A 19222-nucleotide genomic window follows, 5' to 3' on the forward strand; every position below is an offset into this window, starting at 1 on the left:
CTCTTAAATAGTATGAAAACAAAAGTATGGAGCCAATATCTTTATAGAATCTTTTTGAAAGTGCCAAGAAAAAGTGGGGGGTGGGTGGGGGGGTGGAGTGATAAATCTGGCTCTTTTTTTTAGGGCCATTAAAATCTTAGAGCATTTTCTGCTTAAACAACGCATTCCTAACAAAGACAAGGGAGAGTAAAGGTCTATAAGCTATAGAACTAGACTGTGTGAATTTACATCTCACTGCCTCTTCCTGGTGGCTAGTTGTTATGCGTTGGGCTCCTAACTGCAAGACTGGCAGTTCAAAACCACCACATGCCTCCTTGGAAAAAGGTGAGGCTTTCTCCCCCTGTAAAGACTTACAATCTCGGCAACAGTTCTACTCTGACCTATGGAGTTGCCCAAAGTCAGAATTGACTCAATGGCAATGAGTTTGCCTCTTTTTAGCCGTGATGTCTTAGCAAGTCACCTAACAGTTTGGTAACAAACTCACTGCCATTCGCTCAATGCCGACTCACAGCGAACTTATAGGACAGGGTTGAAATGCCCTTATGAGTTTCTGAGACTGTCGCTCTTTCTGAGTGCAGAAAGCCCTGTCTGTGTCTCAGTAAGGGACTAGTGGTTTCCAACTCTTGGCCTTGCAGATCACAGCCCAACCATTAACCACCCGTTGATTCAGCTGTGGAGACTTTTGTTGCTGCGTGCTGTCTAGAGGGTGCTGGTGAGGGATGATGCCGTAAGACAGGGTGGAACAGCACCAGACGGGTCCCCAGGCTGAAGTCTTTTTCCTAGACTGACGTTCAAATTGCCAAATTCTGCTGAGTCCCTAACCATTGCCCCACCGGGGCTCCTTAATAGCGATTGTAATAACACCATCTGTCTCACAGGGACGTTAAGAGGAGTCGGTTTGATATTAGGACAAGACTAGCTACTGAGCAATTGCTGTGTATGCATGGGTTGCTTTAACTTATGGGGACATGAGCTGCTCAACTCATAGCTACTGTCATCAGTACTGTACCCTGCCAGCTTCCTCCAGTAGGAGGAGAGAACTCAGCTTCTCCATACACAGCGTAAGGTACCCGTGGCGACGATTCTATGACGTTATCACCGACGTCAACTTAATATTAACTGGTTCATATTAACTACTTACAGGCATTATGGAGCCCACCCCATAGCTATATTCAGGTGATAAGATAATTCAAACCTCGTAATTTGAAATGCAGCGTTCGTTCTTCCTTCTGAAACGTCCTCTTCTATCATCTGTCGTTTAACGAATGCTTCAACTGGTCACAGGGTCATTCAAGGGAAAGGATTTAAAGTTCATCTTTAACTTCTCTATTTCTTTCCTTCCTACCTCCAGCAGCTCATTCAATCCTGGCTGTCTTTATCGGGTAGAGATGGATCTTGAGCCCCTGTCTCTGGACTGGCATGGAGAGCGTGCTTGGAACTGCTCCCACTCTTATTGCCATTTGCCTTCATCAACTGCTCACAATGACCTCCCAAGTCACCAACAGAGCCTTGACCTAGCAGCAAGGTTTCTTTCTCAACACCAATAGGATCGAGTGTAGCTTAGAAGGAAAACCAAGTAGCATATCCTCGAGAACTGCTGATTTCCCACAGGATAGGAGATACAGGTCATCTGTGTATATACTGCGTTTCTGCTGCCTGGAATGCCCCAGTCTTACTGATCACAAAAACTCTATTCACACCGAGACCCCACTTACCTCCTTTATTCACAGTCCACTGATGCCCATTGGCTAGTGCCTCCAAGGACCCGGGTGCCTTGAGCACAAGCTCATCCAAAGCCTGGACCACACTGTCTTCTCAACATTTTTAGTTTCCGCAGCAAATTAGGAACTGCTGTGAAAAATAACCACGCCTTCTTCATGACTGTTTTCTAGGCTAGTATCTGACGCATTATAAATTCTCAATACATGGTGTTAAGGCACAAGTTCATTTCAAAATAACCATTAATTTGTGCTGGAAGTCTTAAAGGAAACTCTCTGTCTCTTTATGGGAGTAGAGAGCCTCATCTTTATCCCAAGGAATGCCTGGTTGTTTCAAACGGCAAACCTTGGGGTTAGAATCACTATACCACTGGAGTTGCCTGGACTATGAGCAGATGATATTCCCTGGAGACTTAATCCATGGATGGACCCTGTAAATGAAGTCTGGGCTTCTAGCATCATTCACAGCCTTCTGCAAACCAGGAGTTTTCCATTTAAGCTCTGATACCATTCTCTCCTTTGGATTTTATTGTTCACAATCCTTACATCATACAGGTTGGTGTGCTTCTTCCATGTGGACTTAATTAATGCTTCCCTTAGATGGCTGCGTGTTTGAAGACAAACCTTTAAGACCCCAAACACTATTCTTTCTGATAGCCTAGTGCCATCTAATTACTCCACCACACTTTGCTACAGCAACCATATTTTCAGTGATTTCTTCATGAGGGTAAGCATCAAGCAGAGTGAGTAGTGTCCTAAGAACTAATAGTTATTAAATTTGGGCTACATTTAAGTGCAAGGCCAATCCATTCCTGTATCTATGGTTTGTATATGTCTTTGGTTCCTTTAAGAGATATAATTATCATAAATTATTATATAGAACATGATAAATAATCCCCGTGGGGCATAAGGAAAAATAATCACCTAATTTATATGGAAAGGAAAGGAAACACGGATAAGCAAAGCTGCTGTGAAAATGAACAAAAGAGGAGGCATCTCACTTGGCAATTTGCATATAGTACTTACCTTTGCTTCAAAATGCACAAGAATGAGACAGAGCATACAAGTGGCAACGTTTTGAACACTTCTTTAGCATAGCCAAACATCTCGTAGGAATGAGTCAGTGGGTCTGGGGACAGGACCGATACTCTCAAGACATTGTGACAAAGACAATATTCTGCAGCCTTAGTTGGCGTGTAGCAATTGAGATCTTCAAAACTTGGGTGCACCCCTCTAAGGTACAGTTATAGAATTGTCCCATCTCCGGAAGAAAGAATAATAATGAAAATTTTTAAAACATATGAAAACAATTAGTCCGATAGCATAATGAACCAGGGAGACAGTAATCTTCACAACCCTGAAACCAGAAGAACGAGGTGGTTCCAGCTACTCAAACCAATTGCTTTGTGAAGGATCCTATTAGAAGGTCCTGGAGGGAGTTCGGGACAAATGTGGAACAGAACTCAAAATCATAAAAGAAACCAACTATACTGACTGAATAGAAACTGGTGAGGCATCCCTTAACTCTCGGGTCTGAAACGAAGCTCCGATCCAGCTTGAGATAATCTATTATTTAAGACAAAAAGGGCAGCCTGTGCCCAAGGGTGAAGGTCAACGCGTGAGGAAAGAAAGGATGGCAACAGGAAACATCATGGGGAGGAAACAGTGCACACAATGACGCATTGAGGGAGTTACAATGCATGAGTTGAATCAGAATGTGTATGAATTACTGAATGCAAAACGTGGATCTGTTCTGTAAACTTTCACCCAATTAACACTTTAGAAGTTTTAAATATATATCCTTCCGCTGCATCTCCACGTAATGGCCAGAGCAAGGATGACCCCTGTTTTTGGCACTGGTCACGCATCTGCCAGCTGACCACTTGCCTGCCACTGTGTTGTACTGTGCTGACTTGCATGCTGCTGTGATGGTAGACGCTGGCTCCCAGGATGGTACCCGCAGGACCCCCCCATGGTGGACAGGTTTCAGGCGATCTTCTCGATTTAGATTAGGAAGAAGGAAGAGGCAGCCACTTCATTTTATAAATGGTACTCTACGAGAGTGCCTCGGGTTGAAAGACATTCAACCTATGACTGGGGGAAAATGACCTCTTCAAAATAGAGTCCAATTTGATGAGAGTAAAGTTGTACGTGTGTGGCAAGTCTCAAAATGACCATAAACAGCCCTGTTAATAGGAAAAGAAACTCTACTGGTAATCGGAACAAAGCCTGTACAGAGCATGAATCTAGGAAAACGGAATGCTGTGAAAAATGAAATGGCACACAGAGATTGAGAGCATAGGCATTTGGGGAGATGAACCCGGCTGCTCCTGACCATTTTGAATCAGACAATCACATGCTCTGTGATCCTGCAAATGAAACACTGAAGAGCAATAGCATCACCGTCATCTAGAGCAGCGCTCTCCACCGCCCTCATGCTGCCACCCTGTCATACAGTACCTCATATGGTGGTGAACCCCCAAGCATCACAATACTTTGGTTGTTACTTCATCACTGTCAGTTTGCTACTGTTATGAGTTGGGTGAGCCCTGTGAAAGGGTCATTTGAACCCCCAAAGGGGTCGCGACCCACAGGTTGAGAAACACTGGTCTACAGGCACATTCTGAGATCTTTCTTGAAGGACAATGTTATCAATGATAGGACAATACCATTATACTACAAGGAAGACCAGTTAATATGACATTATTCAAATTTGCACATCAACCACTAATACCAAGTATGAGGAAATGGAAGATTTCCACCAACTTCTGCTGTGTGAAATTGTCAAACATGCAATCAAGATCCATTGATAATTAGTGGTGACTGTCATGAAAAAGCTGCAAATAAAGAAGAAAGATCAGTTGTTAGAAAGTATGGTGATAAAAACGATACCCAAGATTGCACAGTAAGATTCTCCCAGGCGCACTTACTGTCTGGACTTAGTTTATCTTAAACACAACACACTGGTGATATACATGTGCACCTCTCAGTGTGGAATACACGGGGATTGAACCAACTACATTTGTGATGAGAGGACATGGAAAGTCTCACATCACCAGTCAGAACAAGGTTGGAAGTCAACTGTGAAACAGACCCTTGATGATTCGATGAAAGCACGAGTTTCAGCTGAATAAAAGTGTGGTTTTGAGAGCCAAAGTGCACCTGGAATATGTCTTGCCTGAATTGAGAGACTATCTCAGGAACAGAGATTTGATGCCTTGAACATTAAAGACCAAAGGGCAAACGAGGGGTACAATGACATGAATAAAGCTCACAGGGCTGAGGAAGATGGCCGGCCTTGCCTGGGTGAGTCTTGAATGTCCTCCCATTGGGGTCAAAGGCATCACTTGAATTCTGCATGTCATCAGTGACTAAACACCCACGCGGTATAAAAACCTTTGTTCTAATTCCTCTCAGTCAGAATGAGGAGACACCTGGGTGGTGGGACACTGCCTGCCCCAGGGCGCCTCCGCCCTGCCCAGTACACCGTGGCCGTGGGGTCCAGCACGGGTGGGCAAGGCATGGTGCCCGCCCAGGGCTGGGACTTGCCCATCGTATTTATAATCCTAATGTACACTGCGATCCTGTGGAAGAGATACCATTTGTTTATTATGTACACAGTGGACTTCCGATCATTGTAAATACACCGTTCCTGTGAATAGAGAAATCAAGCCTGCTTTTGACATCCCCACCAGAAACTAGAAAGAAAAACCAAAGCCAATGTCAAAAAAGAGTCTGAAGCTTGCTCTTACATGTGCAGTATCTAAAAGAAGTGGCAGAAACAATGACATCAGAGAGCTCACCAGAAGATGACTCAAAGTGGCTCAAGCAAGACAAAAGAGTCTCCCACTCTCCGACTCTTCCACTCCAGTCCACCAGGCAGGGGCCCCACATTGGATCCACGAACCGTATATCGCACCTCTGTATGTACGCCATGACAGACCCACACTCTGGGGTGGATCTCACCCTTGAGGACGTGTAATGAAGGGTGGTCCGAGGCTGGCTTTTACTTACATTTCAATGCTCTCCTTGCTTTATGCAGGTGGTCTCGCCTCAGCTGGAGGCAGTTTTTCAGGACGTGGGTAGAGGGAGAGGGGGCTAGAGTTGCTGCCATGCAACATGGTGCTGGGGTCACCCCAAATCAACAGATACCCCTACCAGAGGGATAAGTGAACCTTCTTGGATATTCAAGTCAGGATGGGGCAATGGGGCATAAAAGTCTTGGGAAAGGCTATTGTATTTCTTTTGGTGGGTAAGTAGATAGGAGCAACCTTCCATTGAACAAAAACACGTAATAAAACTTACATTAACCTGTGGGAAGAATATGCCTGGTACTATGTTCCTAATCGGACATTTTTCACCTAGCTGCAATCTACCCCATGACAAGCCAGGCCGTGTGCTGTCTACTTCAGGGACCTTAGATGCTGTTCTTTCAGAGCACACATCATCCTCCATAGCCCAGAGTATGACTTGATTTGGAAACCCCACTGAGTGAATTGTACCTTCCCGAACACATCGGTAGCCCTTAGTCTCAAGGCTCAAACTCCCTGGCATTTCAGAACCAGATGATTGCTATCCTAAGGGGACAGAGGTGGCAGTTTTTGGACTTTGGTGTGAGGCTCTTGTCTTGAGGGTGTTCAATGAATGGTGGCCTGAGACGACCATATACTTGCGATTTTAATACTCTCCTTGCTTTAGTAAGGCATGTATGAATCCAGTAAGCATGGTTCTGCCTTTGTGAGTGATGGTGATTGGAAGTTCACTCCATCACCAAGAATAGCCTTGGGAGCCTTAAAAGCTTGCCTTTGATCAAGCAGCCATCTGCGTGAGGCATCAACTGGCCCACTAAGAAGCCACACCAGCCTGTATGATCCCAGGGTTGTGAATGATGAAATCCAAACCTAAGGGAGAGCATGATATCAGAGCTTCAATTGTGAACACCCAGTTTTTGGAAGCTATGGATGGCCATGGGCCCCCCAAACCCATTTGAAAGGTCCACATATGGACTAAGCCTACGGTGAATCAATCCCCTCTGAGCACAGATGAGGGATGTGAGTATCCTTTATTATCATGCCGGGGTAGCGTTTTCTTATTTCGCTTTTCTGTATTTTGCTTTCTATGTGTTTCTCTATATGAAATCCGTGCTAGGTATAGTTATAGAGACCATGCTGCATTGATAGTCTTGGGGGTGTAGTGGGGGAGCTTGGGGGGAGGTAGAGAGCTGGTGACAATGAGTGCAAGAGAAAAGTAATGCCCTAAAACTGATTGTGGAGATGATTGTTCAATCCTTATTAATATGACCAACCATTGAACTGTATGATATGTGAAATATATGCCAATGAAATGGTTAAAAGACAAAATATTATCATGAAATGTGGAAGGGGAGATAAAAATGTAGCATTTCTCAAACTGAAAGAATAGGATTAAAAAACTAAGCCTCGAATTTCAATACTAAAGGATACTATAAGCCAGCAGTCCTCAGCCTGTGGGTCATGATCCCTTTTGGGGGTCAAACGACCCTTTCACAGGGGTCACCCGATTTGTTACAGTAGTAAACTGACAGTTATGAAGTAGCAACAAAAATAATTTTAGGTTTGTGGGGGGGTGTCACCACAACATGAGGAACTGTATTAAAGGGTCACGGCATTAGGAAGGTTGAGAACCACTGCTATAAGCAAAATCACGACCCAAGAAAGAAACAAGAGAAGATGGAGGAAGTGCAGAGTCCCTGTACCAAAAGAATTAGTCAACATTCAACCACCTGGGAGGACGGGGAGGGGGACAGTAGTATAAGATCAAGAACTAATGGTGTCCAAGGAGGAAAAGGTGGCAGTGAAAACCAGGGCTCTGGGATTGACGGAATCCCAGTTGAAAGGTTTCAACAAGGAGATGAAGCACTGGAAGCACTCGATCATTGATGCCAAGACATGTGGAAGGCTGCAACCTGGCACTCGGACTGGAAAAGATCCAGATTTGTAGCCATTACAAAGAAAGGCGACCCAACAGAACGTGACTGAGCAATATCATTATTATCACATGCAAGTGAAATTTGGCTGAAGCTCATTCTAAGGGGGCTGCAGAAGGCCATTGGCAGGTAGCTGCCAGACACTCAAGCTTCATTCAGAAGCAGACGGGACGGATGACAGCGTCTGGATCTTGACCGAGAGCAGAGCATGCCAGCCACAGGTTTACCTGTGCTTTGTTGGTGGTGCAAAGACATTTGACTGCACATATTGTAACAGAGGATGGACACAGGTAGCTTTGAATTGCTAACCCTGAGGTTTGCCGCCCAACATCAAGCCAGTAGTACACCACTAGGGCACCTCTGGGACACACAATAGGAGCCATATATTTAATATCAGTAAGGTAAATTCAATTATGTCTAGGAATCTAGGAAAAGTTTACTGAAGATTTTGTCTGGGAAGATAAATTAATTAACAGCACTTTTATTATTATGAGAATGGACTAGTTATCAGATCAGTTCTAGTCCTACTGCGGGAAAGATTCTAGGCTGTGTATACCCGATAGTTCTAGTCTTTCTTGGGGAAAGGATCTAGGCTGTGTATACCAGTCAACGAGGGAAGAGTCAGGGAGAGGTGGGGAGCAGGGGAGCCCACAAGGAGGCGGTGGAGGCCTTTGTTGCTTCCACCTTCCTGGTGCTGGGTGGCCAGCACCTCTGGGAGACACTGGGCTATTCCAGCACAAGGTGATAGACTTCAGGGGAACCAAGTGGGTTTCGTAGAATTGACAGAGGTGATAGGTTCCCCAAACCCTCACTAAACCTTGCTTAAAGCTCAGCTCCTTAAAATGAGATGCACCAGGGCGTGTGATGGACCTGGCAATCACCAATCACCACACAACTGCAAGGCTGAAGCTTCTTCAGATGTGTAGTTTGCACCCTGTGCGCATGTGACCAATCCTGAGAGTCAGCAGAGCTCCACTCCTGCTCCAGGTTTCCCTTCTTCTGTGTTATATAATTCTTCAATATGGTTCTTTCTTTAAGAGCAAAAGGTTTTGTGTATTAGTTTTGCCATCATACTTGTTTTTAGAGTTGAGTTATCTTCATGAAAAAATTACCCAACAAGGTATTTACCGGTCTTTAAAGCAGGCAAACAAGCAAACAAAAAGAATATTGGTGATTATACTTTTAGAAAGGACATTTGTTATGTTCAATCACATTTTCTAGACACAAACATAAATATATATCAGATAAACCGAATGCCTTCACTACACTTTTCCTATCACCAACATTTGATCAATTCATTGCACATTTGTCAGCCCAAATTATGTGCATACGCAGGGAAGCTGTCACTATTTGAAGTTCTAACAATAATAATTGCAAAATTATAGGAAAGCAGGAAAGCATTCAACATTAATTTATTAAATGGTCAGAATCAAAACTAGAGAGGGGGAAAAAGAGCTATGATAGTAATATGAAATCCAAAGTCAAACTTGTATTGATTTGGGAGAAAATGTCATGGTTCCATTCAATGCATTTTGTGTAAGAGCCAGAGCTGGGTAGGAGGAGGCCAGCAGCTCAGGGAGGGGGAGCAGGGTCCCGGAAATAAGGGGTTCCTGCTCTGTGGCTGCGAGTGGTTGAACTAGGCTGACCAGCCTGGGGGTGGGGAGAGCATTTTCTGCAGGCAAAGATGTCTTGGCTTCCAGATTGCTCAGCCCATGATAAGTAAGGAACATGAGAAAGCAGGAAGACAGAAAAAATTAAACATCTGTTTGGTACAACACGAACTAGAAATACTGGGGTTAGGACAGTGTCCATAAATAGGGCCTCTATTCCAGCTCCCCACCACATCCTATCTGTGACATTTTCAAGCCACTTAGAGACAGAGCATTGGCCTTGGCTGCCTCTGACAAATCCTTATCAACATGCAGAGGCTTCAGGAAGAGTCGCGGGATAGTTTAGTAGATGCTTCCATAAATGTAAGCGCCACACAGAGAGGAGGGCCTCCCCGTCCCTCTCTGGCTGCATTCTGAGTTGCTGTGGAAACTTTCCCTCGTCGTGCAAACACAAGCCTCAGCCCAGTTTCTTCTGCTCTCCCACGGTAACCTCTGTGGACAGTTATTACAACAGGACACTCACACGATGAAATTGCCTGCTGACTCGGAGTGCCTGGAGGGATGACGCTTGGTCAGGTGTTTATCTTGTTCTTGGATCTGAACGAGGTGCCTGGTACACAAAAACTTTTGGTATCTTGCTTCCTTAGGAGAGGGCTATGGGCCAGCGCCTAGGTTTCTCCAGAGAATTTATATGAAATACAGAATCTCTGCCCCTACCCAGACCTCCAGACTCAGAATCTGCATTTTCACAAGATCCCCAGGAAGTGTGTGAACACATTAGGGTTTGAGAAACGCCGCCCTGAAGTGATGTAAACTTAACTGAATTTTACTAGTGTCACTTGTGCGATGACAGTCTGCTTCCTGAACCCATTTGAGAGAATAGGATCTGAGGAGGCGTGGAGCAAAGTGGTAAATTTATGACTCTCTTATTCATACCTTTGATGTCACTCCACCATTCAGTAAGGAACAAGGACTCCTAGGAGCAAAGCAGCTATTTCTGTAACGTCGCTGTACTTCCTCATTTCAAATAAAAGAGTACTGCATGTGGGCACAAGTTCAGCAGAATACTGCACCGAGTGAGTTCAATGAACCCGATTGTCATAAAAGACCGCCAGCCGTTTACTTCTGCAGGTGGAAAAAGAAAACTCTTCTACAGCTAGAAAAATAATTTTATTTGAAACATAAGCCATGTTTTTGACTCGCGACTTAATGATCTGATTGTTTGTTTAGACTCTGTCTCATTCCCAAATGGGTTTGGTTGGCTTGCGTGTGCGTGCACACACACACACACACACACACACACACCACTAACATTAAAAAGTAGGTAGAAGCTATCTTCTACTAAGATGCATTAGTAGTTCTAGATTTCAAATTGGAAAACCCCATCATGTACTATTCAAGTTTGAGGGAAAGGTATGGGGCAGGACCAGGCAGAATGGTGTTGAGTTTTCATAAAGTTCACAAGAAAGGGCAGCTAAGAATTTTTATCAGAACTTGATAGTTATCATGCTCTCTTCATTCAATGATTTTGTAGCATCTCTTTTCAGAGGTTGCGATAGATTTAAAGCAACTCCTAGCATTGATCCGCTTTCCACAGAGTGGACATTCTGTCGTCATGGTCATTGCGCGCTGGAGTGTGGAATTCTCCACTTGTCCTTCATAGGTCTCAATATGCGGTGACAGAGAATGTTACAGTTGATTGTTCTCATCACCAGCCCTCTGCTGGCCTTTCATTTTAGAAAAGAAGAGAGCTCCCTCAGGATTGAAATACAAAACCTAATATTCAGATTCCTGGTCCCGGCTCATTCTAAGCACAAGCTGCCAATGCCGTTATGGATTTTCCAGGACTCAGCTGTGGCCCTCCATATGTGGCAAAACAGAGCCTTTATCAGGCCCGCTGGTGACACAATGGGTTAACCATTGGGCTGTGAACCACAAAATCAGTCCTTCAAAGCTACCACCCACTCCAGAGGAAAAATGCAGCTGTCTGCTACTGCAAACATTGACATTCTTGGAAACTCCACGGAGCACTATTCCTCTGTCCTATCCTATCCTATCGGTTGACTCGTAGCAATGGTTTTGGGTTTGGGTTTGCCTTTATATCCGTGACTACCCCAAGGTACACTGAACTGGAGGACCTTGATGGAGCTGGGATAGATGGAGCTGAAAATTGCTAAGGGCTCAGTTACTGGCTATGAGGGAATTGGTTCAAACATGTTCCATGAACAATAGGCCTGGAGATCGGCTTCCGAAAGGTCCCAGTCTTGAAAACCCTGCAGAGTACAGTTCTGAGCACACACTTGTTGTTGTTGTTGTTGTTGTTAGGTACCAGCAAGTTGGTTTGGACCCATAGCGACCCTATGCACAATAGAACAAACCACCAGGAGCTCCTGAGCATCCTCACAATCGTTCCTCTGCTTGAGCCCATTGTTGCAGCCATTGGGCCCATCCCTCTCGGGGAGGGCCTCCTTCTTTTTGGATGCCCCTCTACACTTGGAGTTTCCATAATTTGGAACTGACTTGAAGATAAGCTAAAGCCCCACTGATGCTTTTGTCCATAGAAGCCAGGCAAGTGTGGAGATTACATAATCTGGTGTCCATTTGGGACTTGAGAGGATTAAGAGTGAAGGGGTGGAGTCTTGACTTTCAACTGAGTCATAGCCAATGAGACCTCTGTGTGGGTATGACCTTCTCCGGAGAATTCTGGGAACTCCTGTCTTATCCTTCTTGGAGGCAGAAGCCACTACTCTCTCTCTGCACACTCACTTGGAGGTGCTCTACTGACAAGACACCTGGCACTACACCCCAGGAGCTGGAGAAGCCGCATGGACATACCCTGGCAACCAGACCTCTGGAGCCAGAGAAGCCACATGGAGGCCCCTGTCAGCACTGAGATGCTTACAACACCACTGGATCCACAAGACTTTGCCCCCAGTTACCTGTGATCCTCCTGCATTTGACATCATGGCATGTATCTCGTGAGTCTGAAGAGGACTTTATAGTATCGTATGGTATCGAGCATATGGGCTAGTATTGGATTTAGGGACTTGATCTGGTCTGGACTGGAACATCTTCTCAATATTCAATTGCGCTTGTATAGGAACCTCTTTCCTATACACATATGAGTGCCTCTATGAATTTGCTTCTCTAGTCTACCCGGACTAACATGGTGAGCAGAAGAACATAATTCCCTCAAAACAGCAAAGACATCGAGGCCCTGTGTTTATCTGACTTCTGCCTAAATGAGGAAGCTGGCAGTGTGCTGATTCATTGCTTGACTGGTAACTGAAAGGTTGGTGGATCAGTCCCACCAGCCACTTTACAGGAGAGAAACGTGCTTCGATAAAGATCAGAGACTTGACGCCCTATGGGCAGCTTGACTCTGTCTGATAGGATCATCGTGGATGGGATGGAGTAGACTCACTGGCAAAGGGCGGATTTATTTTTTAGATTTTTGTCCCACCACTCTCTGAGTCCCTCGCACAATGTTTTGATAACCTCTTAGTGCATAGTTCTTGGTTTTGTTTTTTAAATAAAATGGTCTCAAGTGCTTCATGGGATAGCATGCTAGTCTTATGCCGCTGAAAAGCAAAATCAAGCCCACTAGGGTCAAGCTGATTCAGACTCGCCGTGACCCTGCAGAGCAAGGTGGTCGGCCTCACAGGTTTTCCAAGGCTGTAAGTGTTGACAGAAGAGACTTCCACATCCTCCTCCCACAGAGTGTTTGCTGGCGAGTTCTCCATTTTGGTCACCAGCCAAGCGCTTTAACCGCTGGGCTACTTGGGGTTCTAAAGCGTAGGCCAGAAATCCTCATCCTCAACACTGATCAACCAAAATGAAAGGCTGATCCAGATGAAACTGTCTATGTGTACCACTGTGAGCCTGGGAGGCCGAAGGTGAACGCAGGTAAAGAGGCAAATACAGCGTTGAACCAAGAGTGGGAGCAGAACGAATAGATTTTAATACACTGCGGAGAGGTCCGTGAAACTTCCTTTGGGAAGAATCAACGTTTTAAAATAGAACGATGATGATTTACTAAAAATTTAATTTTATTTAAATCTACCTAAGATGACATGCTTAGTAAGCAGGGAAGTGGGATTATGATGCAGTGTGGGCAGACACTATGTAAGCGTCTCCGTTTCATCTGCCAGTGCACATTAGTCATCGGACACAGCATGCCGATGACTCTTTCTTGGGAAGAATAACTGTGACATAACTACTAAGCGAATTTCACTTGAAATCTAAGTCATATTTTTAACCTCTGATCTGCAATCCTTCAAAGCTTAGAAATGATCCATCTTGCAGCACGGGGGCTTGTCTGGAGCCCCGCTTGGTTGTTGGCCTTCTCCGGTGCTTTCCTTTGAGAAGTTTCTGAAAGCTGTGTCTTTTTTTACCCTCCGTGACTCTGAGCTATGTGTGAAGTTCTTTCTCTCAAGTGATTTACATTCTAAGGCTGTGAGAGAAGCTACGAGGGGAATCTATACTTAACCATGTGAGGGCGGAAGCTTTCTTCACACCATCCCCAAAAAGAGGTCAGGGTTGTGAATGGGGATGTTCAAATAAATAAATAAAGGCCTATTTTAAAGCGTTTCAGGAAAGGGAAATTAGCAGCAGATTGCATGCCTTATTCTGTTTCCTGTGATCTCAAGCCCCTTAAACACCCAGCTCCGGTGTCTTTCTCATCATTTGTAGCCTTGTTTGGTGACTTAGCTTAAAACCATCTCCTTGACAAAACACCTCGCACGGCCGTTCTAGGAAGCCAGAACTAGCAAGAGTTCCAAATGCCCAAGCAACACGGGTGATTTCTACTAGGTCACAAAACATCAGTCAAGAACATATTTGTGAACATTTTGGCATGGATAGTTGGTGTTCATAGTAAAGTATTACACCTCCTTTCTACTGAACATCCCAGTTTTTATACACACACACACTTCATTTTAATTGTATCACATTTTGCGTTGTTTTTCTTATTAATAAAGAAGGTTTGTGATAACCCTGCATTGAGCAAGTTTATTAGCGACATTTTGCCTAGCAACATAGGCTGACGTTGTGTCCTTGTGCCGCATTTCCATGATACCCAATGTGGTGGTTACATCATCTGGTGTCAATTTGGGACTTGAGTGGATTAAGAGTGAAGGGGTGGGGTCTCGTCTGTCAATTGGGTCATAGCCAATGAGGCCTCTGTGTGGGACTGGCCTTCCCTTGACAATTTTGGGATCTCTGGTATTTCCTGCTTAGAGGTGGGAGATAGACTCTCTCTCTGCTCACTCCCTGGGAGGCACTGCAGCTGACAAGACACATGGAGATACACTGGTGCCCTGAGCCGGAGAAGCCACATGGACCTATCCTGATGTAACCAGACCTCTGAAGCCAGAGAAGCCACATAGAGACCCTGCCAGCACTGAGATGCTTATAACGCCACTGGATCCAAAGACGTTCTACCCACTTTCCTATGATCATCCTGCATTCTGCGTCATTGCATGTGTTTGTGAGTCTGAAGAGGATTTTAGAGATTGGTATTGGACATTTGGCTAATAACGGACTTACGAGCTTGGACTGGACTGAGTTGGGTGCCTTCTTAATGTACAATTACCCTTCATATAAAACTCTCTCTTATACACATATGTGTTTCTATGGATTTGTTTCCTTAGTCAACCTGGACTGAAACACTCACAATAGTCGAAACTTACACTACAAAACAGTGTAAATATAACCCCTGTGTGCACGGGGAGACTAAAAAAAAGGTATGTAACTTGCTTTGTGACATTATTTGCTTTATTGCAGCAGTCTAGAGATAAATGTGCAAAATCTCATGTGTATGTGTGTGTGCATGTGTATGTGTGTGTGCATGTGTGTGCGTGTGTGTGTGTGTGCACGCAGAGAGAGAAATTGCTTGCCTAGAGTTTACCTGGGTGTTATGAATGGTTCACACGCTGACACGCCATGCCAATAAAGGAAAAGTTACATGTTTGAGTCCACCCAGAGGCCCCAAGGAAGAAGATCTGGCGATGGACATGCAGCTCAGTCATGGAAAGCCCTGTGGAGTACAGCTGCACTCAGACATACATGGAACTGCCAAGAGTCAGAATTGATTTGACAGCATTGTTTTCTATTTTTCATCCTCTTTTCTTTTAACCTCACACTGCAGTTTCAATACAGTGGAAGAGATCACAGGTGAGACTGTCACAGAACTGTCTGTCCTTGGGGTGCTTCATTGCCAAATGAGCATTGTAGGCATTATGAGGTCTATTTTAGCATCTACTGTATGGAGAATCGGTGTGTTCTGAGCTCAATGGGTTGTAGAATCAGAAGGAACCTTAAAGTTAATCCAGCTGACATTGTACAGTTGAGGAAGGGAAGCCCTTGGGTTCCTTCTCAGGCCTAAGGTCACTTGGCATATTAACAGTGTGGCAGAGATTTCATTTTTCTTTTCAAAATTGATTGACTATGAAATAAATATTGACCTTCCTATGTGGCGTACGCTAACAGATCAAAGCTGAAGTAAAATTTACTAGCAGGAAGCTTATCTGAGTCATAGAGTCAACAGGTTAGTTTTCTGTGATGTTTGAGCAACTCTTTTCCTCCTTCTGAAATGCACTGGTTGTGGAGCAAATACAGGGGATAAACCCTTCACCCGCCTGGAACAGCATGGAGGGATGCATTGGTGGATTGAGGGTCCCATTTGACTCTTGGTCTTATGATTACTGGTAAATTGGCCCTGTGTGATACATGTTGGCAGGCCTTTTCTTCAACAGCTTTGGGCCTGTGTGATGCACTTCCAGGTCTCCTTGCTCACTCCCAGGACTCATGCTAGACGGCACTTTCCAGTTTTTCCAAGGTGCATCATCTTGTTTGCCCGATCCAGACATGGCCCCACCAGCAGTCAACTCCCATAGCGCTGCTACAATGCCTTTTCTTTTGTCTTTAATAATATTTGCATGTGTCGAAGGTAGATTTCTTTACAAAGTATTTTAGATTCCCATGTAACAGTTCCTATGTAACTATTCACGGCTGCTGGTTACAGGGTCCACAGTATGCCATTAGTCTCACTCATTCCACTCAAGTTACGTCATTTCTAACCCTCTAGTCTCCCTGTCCCTCATTGCTGGGTGGGGGGGTAGCAGTATATTTTATTCCCCCTGAAAGAAGGGGTGGTAGGTCCAATCAGATTGGGAACCTGTACTTTAGACTCAGTTTTGACCATTTGATCATATAGAGATGATTTTTTTTTTTGCAAAATGGAATAATGTTGGTTTAAGATTTAAAGAGTTCTGTTCCATATTTCTTTTTCCCTCCGGCTCTGTCAGGACTCATCTCCTTTGGCTGTGATCAGATGGTCAGTATCCGTAGTCGGCAGCATGTGGTTCTGATCTCAGGGTAGAAGAGACTATGGTACACACGGTTCATTAGTCCTGCCGGCTACTTTCTTCTCTGACTCTGTGGTGTCCTCCCTTCTCTTTAATTCTGGACAGATAGAGCCAAAGAGTTGTAACTGAGGGTCTTGGAAGCTTTTAGGACATCACACAGACCTCTCCACATTGGGATGTAAAACCTCCAATGTCTTAAATCCAACCCTTATATTTGCTTATTTAACTTGCCTGATTCTAAAAGTTCTTGGGCTTTCTGTTACAGGACACTTATGAACCTTTAGAAAACAACCTTTTTCAGAGTAGCAAATGTTATAAAATTTTAGTTGATTTAATAATAGAAGCGAACAGATATGAAAAGATAAGAGAATTCAAGATATGAAAAGATAAGAGAATTCAAAATTCTAGTTATTTCAAGCAAAGACTAAAAAAACCCAGCTTGTCTAGTATTCAAAATGCATTCTCGTACTAAAGCAAGGGAAGAGCCAGATGGACTTTGTGGTAGACTATATTTTCCAAAAATGGCCCTGCCAATCGTATGGTCTGGCCCACCTGTTTGTCCAGTGTGATGTTGACACCACAGCCATTGAGAAGCGGGGCTCGGTGTCCCCTCCTCCGCTTGTCACGGCCTTAACCAATAGAATGAGGTGAGTGAAGCTCTTCTTTTCTAAGACTGGGTCGTGCAGGACACTCTGGCTTCCAGCTCTGCCTTTTTCTCTCATGCTTGCTCTCTTGTTCTATTTCCTTCTTATCCTCCCTCTCTGCTCCCCTTGCCCCCTTTCCATAAGCTCTCCTTCCCTTCCTCTCTTTTTCTCTGTCAGGAAGATTGCCCTGGAAACCGAGATACTGTGTGTGGAGGAAGCAGAACTCACACAGATCCTTCACGTGTGCCTATTTACGGTTCCCGGAGGAAGCCCGCCGTGTGCTCCCTGTATGCATCCCTAGTCCACAGAAAATGTGGATGATAATAAATTATTATTATTATTGTAAGCCACCGAATTTGGAGCAATTTGTTACGCACGCATAGCTCATTAAAGCAGACTTTACAAGTCACTTCCTGTGCCACAGGTGTGTCAGTTACCTGTACTATGGTGATGGCCGCTCAGATCCAGAAACGAAAGGTGTTGTGTTGGCTCGCACCATGGTGCTCACTGTAACCCCAGTTCCGAAACATGTTCAAAGCAGCTTTGAAAATTTAAACAAAGTTTAAACATAATTAGCGTTGTTAGTTATTCGAAAGGGCGACAAGTGCACTGGAACTGCCCCTCCCCCACCCCCATAAGACGTGCGCCCTTCAGGCTCTTTCGATATTAACGGGACGGAGGACTCCTGCGTGGTTTTACCAGATATTCAGGAAGAGTTATGTTCATGCAAATCGAGTGTTAATTATAACTCCAAATTTACATGAAAGACTCAGGTTAACCAGATCTTCAAAGCGACCTGAACACATGGAGGCAGGTCGTTTGCATCCTGAGCACTGGAATCAGTTCCCACGGAGGACACAATGAAGGAGCACCGAGACCTGTCTTCACAACTGCTCTTACGCTAGAGGGCATCTCTGCAGCCACGTGTCAATTCGCCTTTTCCGGAGCTCCCTCCGATCCCCAGCCACTCCACTTGACCAAGCACATCCCCTTCACTGGGACCGCTCTCACCACAACGTGTTCAAAGGATGTGAGATGAAAGCTTACTAGCCTTGCCTCTATGAATGTTAATTCATTTGAATTAAAATGAATCAGAGTTATTGACAGTTGACAACCAGATAAAGATCCGATATTGTGTTAGATTTGTGTCATAGTTAATGTCAATTTAATATCAGGCATCATCTAAAACTCTGCTCTTAGAGAGCGTATACTATGCACGTCAAATCACAGTTCAAATCACAGATCCCGTTTAGAAATGATTTATAGCATTGACAATTCAAATTAAAAAAGTGAAGCAAAAATAAAGCTATAGATAGGTTTGGGTTTTGAACACCTTCAGAGATTAGATGGAGTGGAGGGCTGACACAATTCTTGACATTTTCTAGTAAAGTCTAACTCAAAATATTTTTGCGTTTCATTCTTATGAGGGAAATATTTGTTTTTCTTCAAAAATAGTTCACTTTGAAGAACTTTGAAACAGGATGAATTTCAAGACTGACCTATGGGAAGACAGGACCCATATATTAACTCCCAGTTAATTATACATTTTCTAAAAAGGAAAGAAAACCTCCTGCCCCCATTTATTTTGCCCCCACTTCCATGAGGAGTTATTAAGCTGGGCTCTGAAAGCTAACAAGTGGCCATCTCAGGTGTAATTATTGGAATCTGTCTGAGGCAACAAAAGAGTGAAAAAAATCAAAGATCCGTGGAAATGAACAGTCCACAGAGAACCTCAGTCTCCTCAGCCTCTGCATGAGAAGAACAAGAAGGTGCACACCTAGCAAAACAAGTCTTTCTGAAAGCGATTGGAATAAAAGGTGGTGGGGAGAGAGTAAAAGACAAATGTGGAACAAAATTATTAAAAACAAAACCAAGCTTCCTGATCTCAGACACCAGTGGAAAGCTGGAACTGAAATCA

General features: G+C 44.3%; 1 long non-coding RNA gene across 4 annotated transcripts in view; it reads right to left on the reverse strand.

Annotated features, from left to right (window-relative positions):
* The window catches only part of LOC142461458 (uncharacterized), a 52546-nt gene that overhangs the window by 23179 nt on the left and 10145 nt on the right, over nt 1–19222 (reverse strand). For 2 of the 4 annotated variants that reach the window (XR_012786899.1, XR_012786898.1), the window contains exon 2: nt 17742–17845. This is a non-coding gene — a long non-coding RNA (uncharacterized LOC142461458). Of the gene's footprint in view, nt 1–1715; nt 1852–17741; nt 17846–19222 lie in introns of all 4 variants that reach the window. The other 2 variants (XR_012786896.1, XR_012786897.1) reach the window with 2 other exon arrangements.

The sequence above is a fragment of the Tenrec ecaudatus genome, chromosome 11 (assembly GCF_050624435.1).
Source record: "Tenrec ecaudatus isolate mTenEca1 chromosome 11, mTenEca1.hap1, whole genome shotgun sequence".
Classification (NCBI taxonomy): domain Eukaryota; kingdom Metazoa; phylum Chordata; class Mammalia; order Afrosoricida; family Tenrecidae; genus Tenrec; species Tenrec ecaudatus.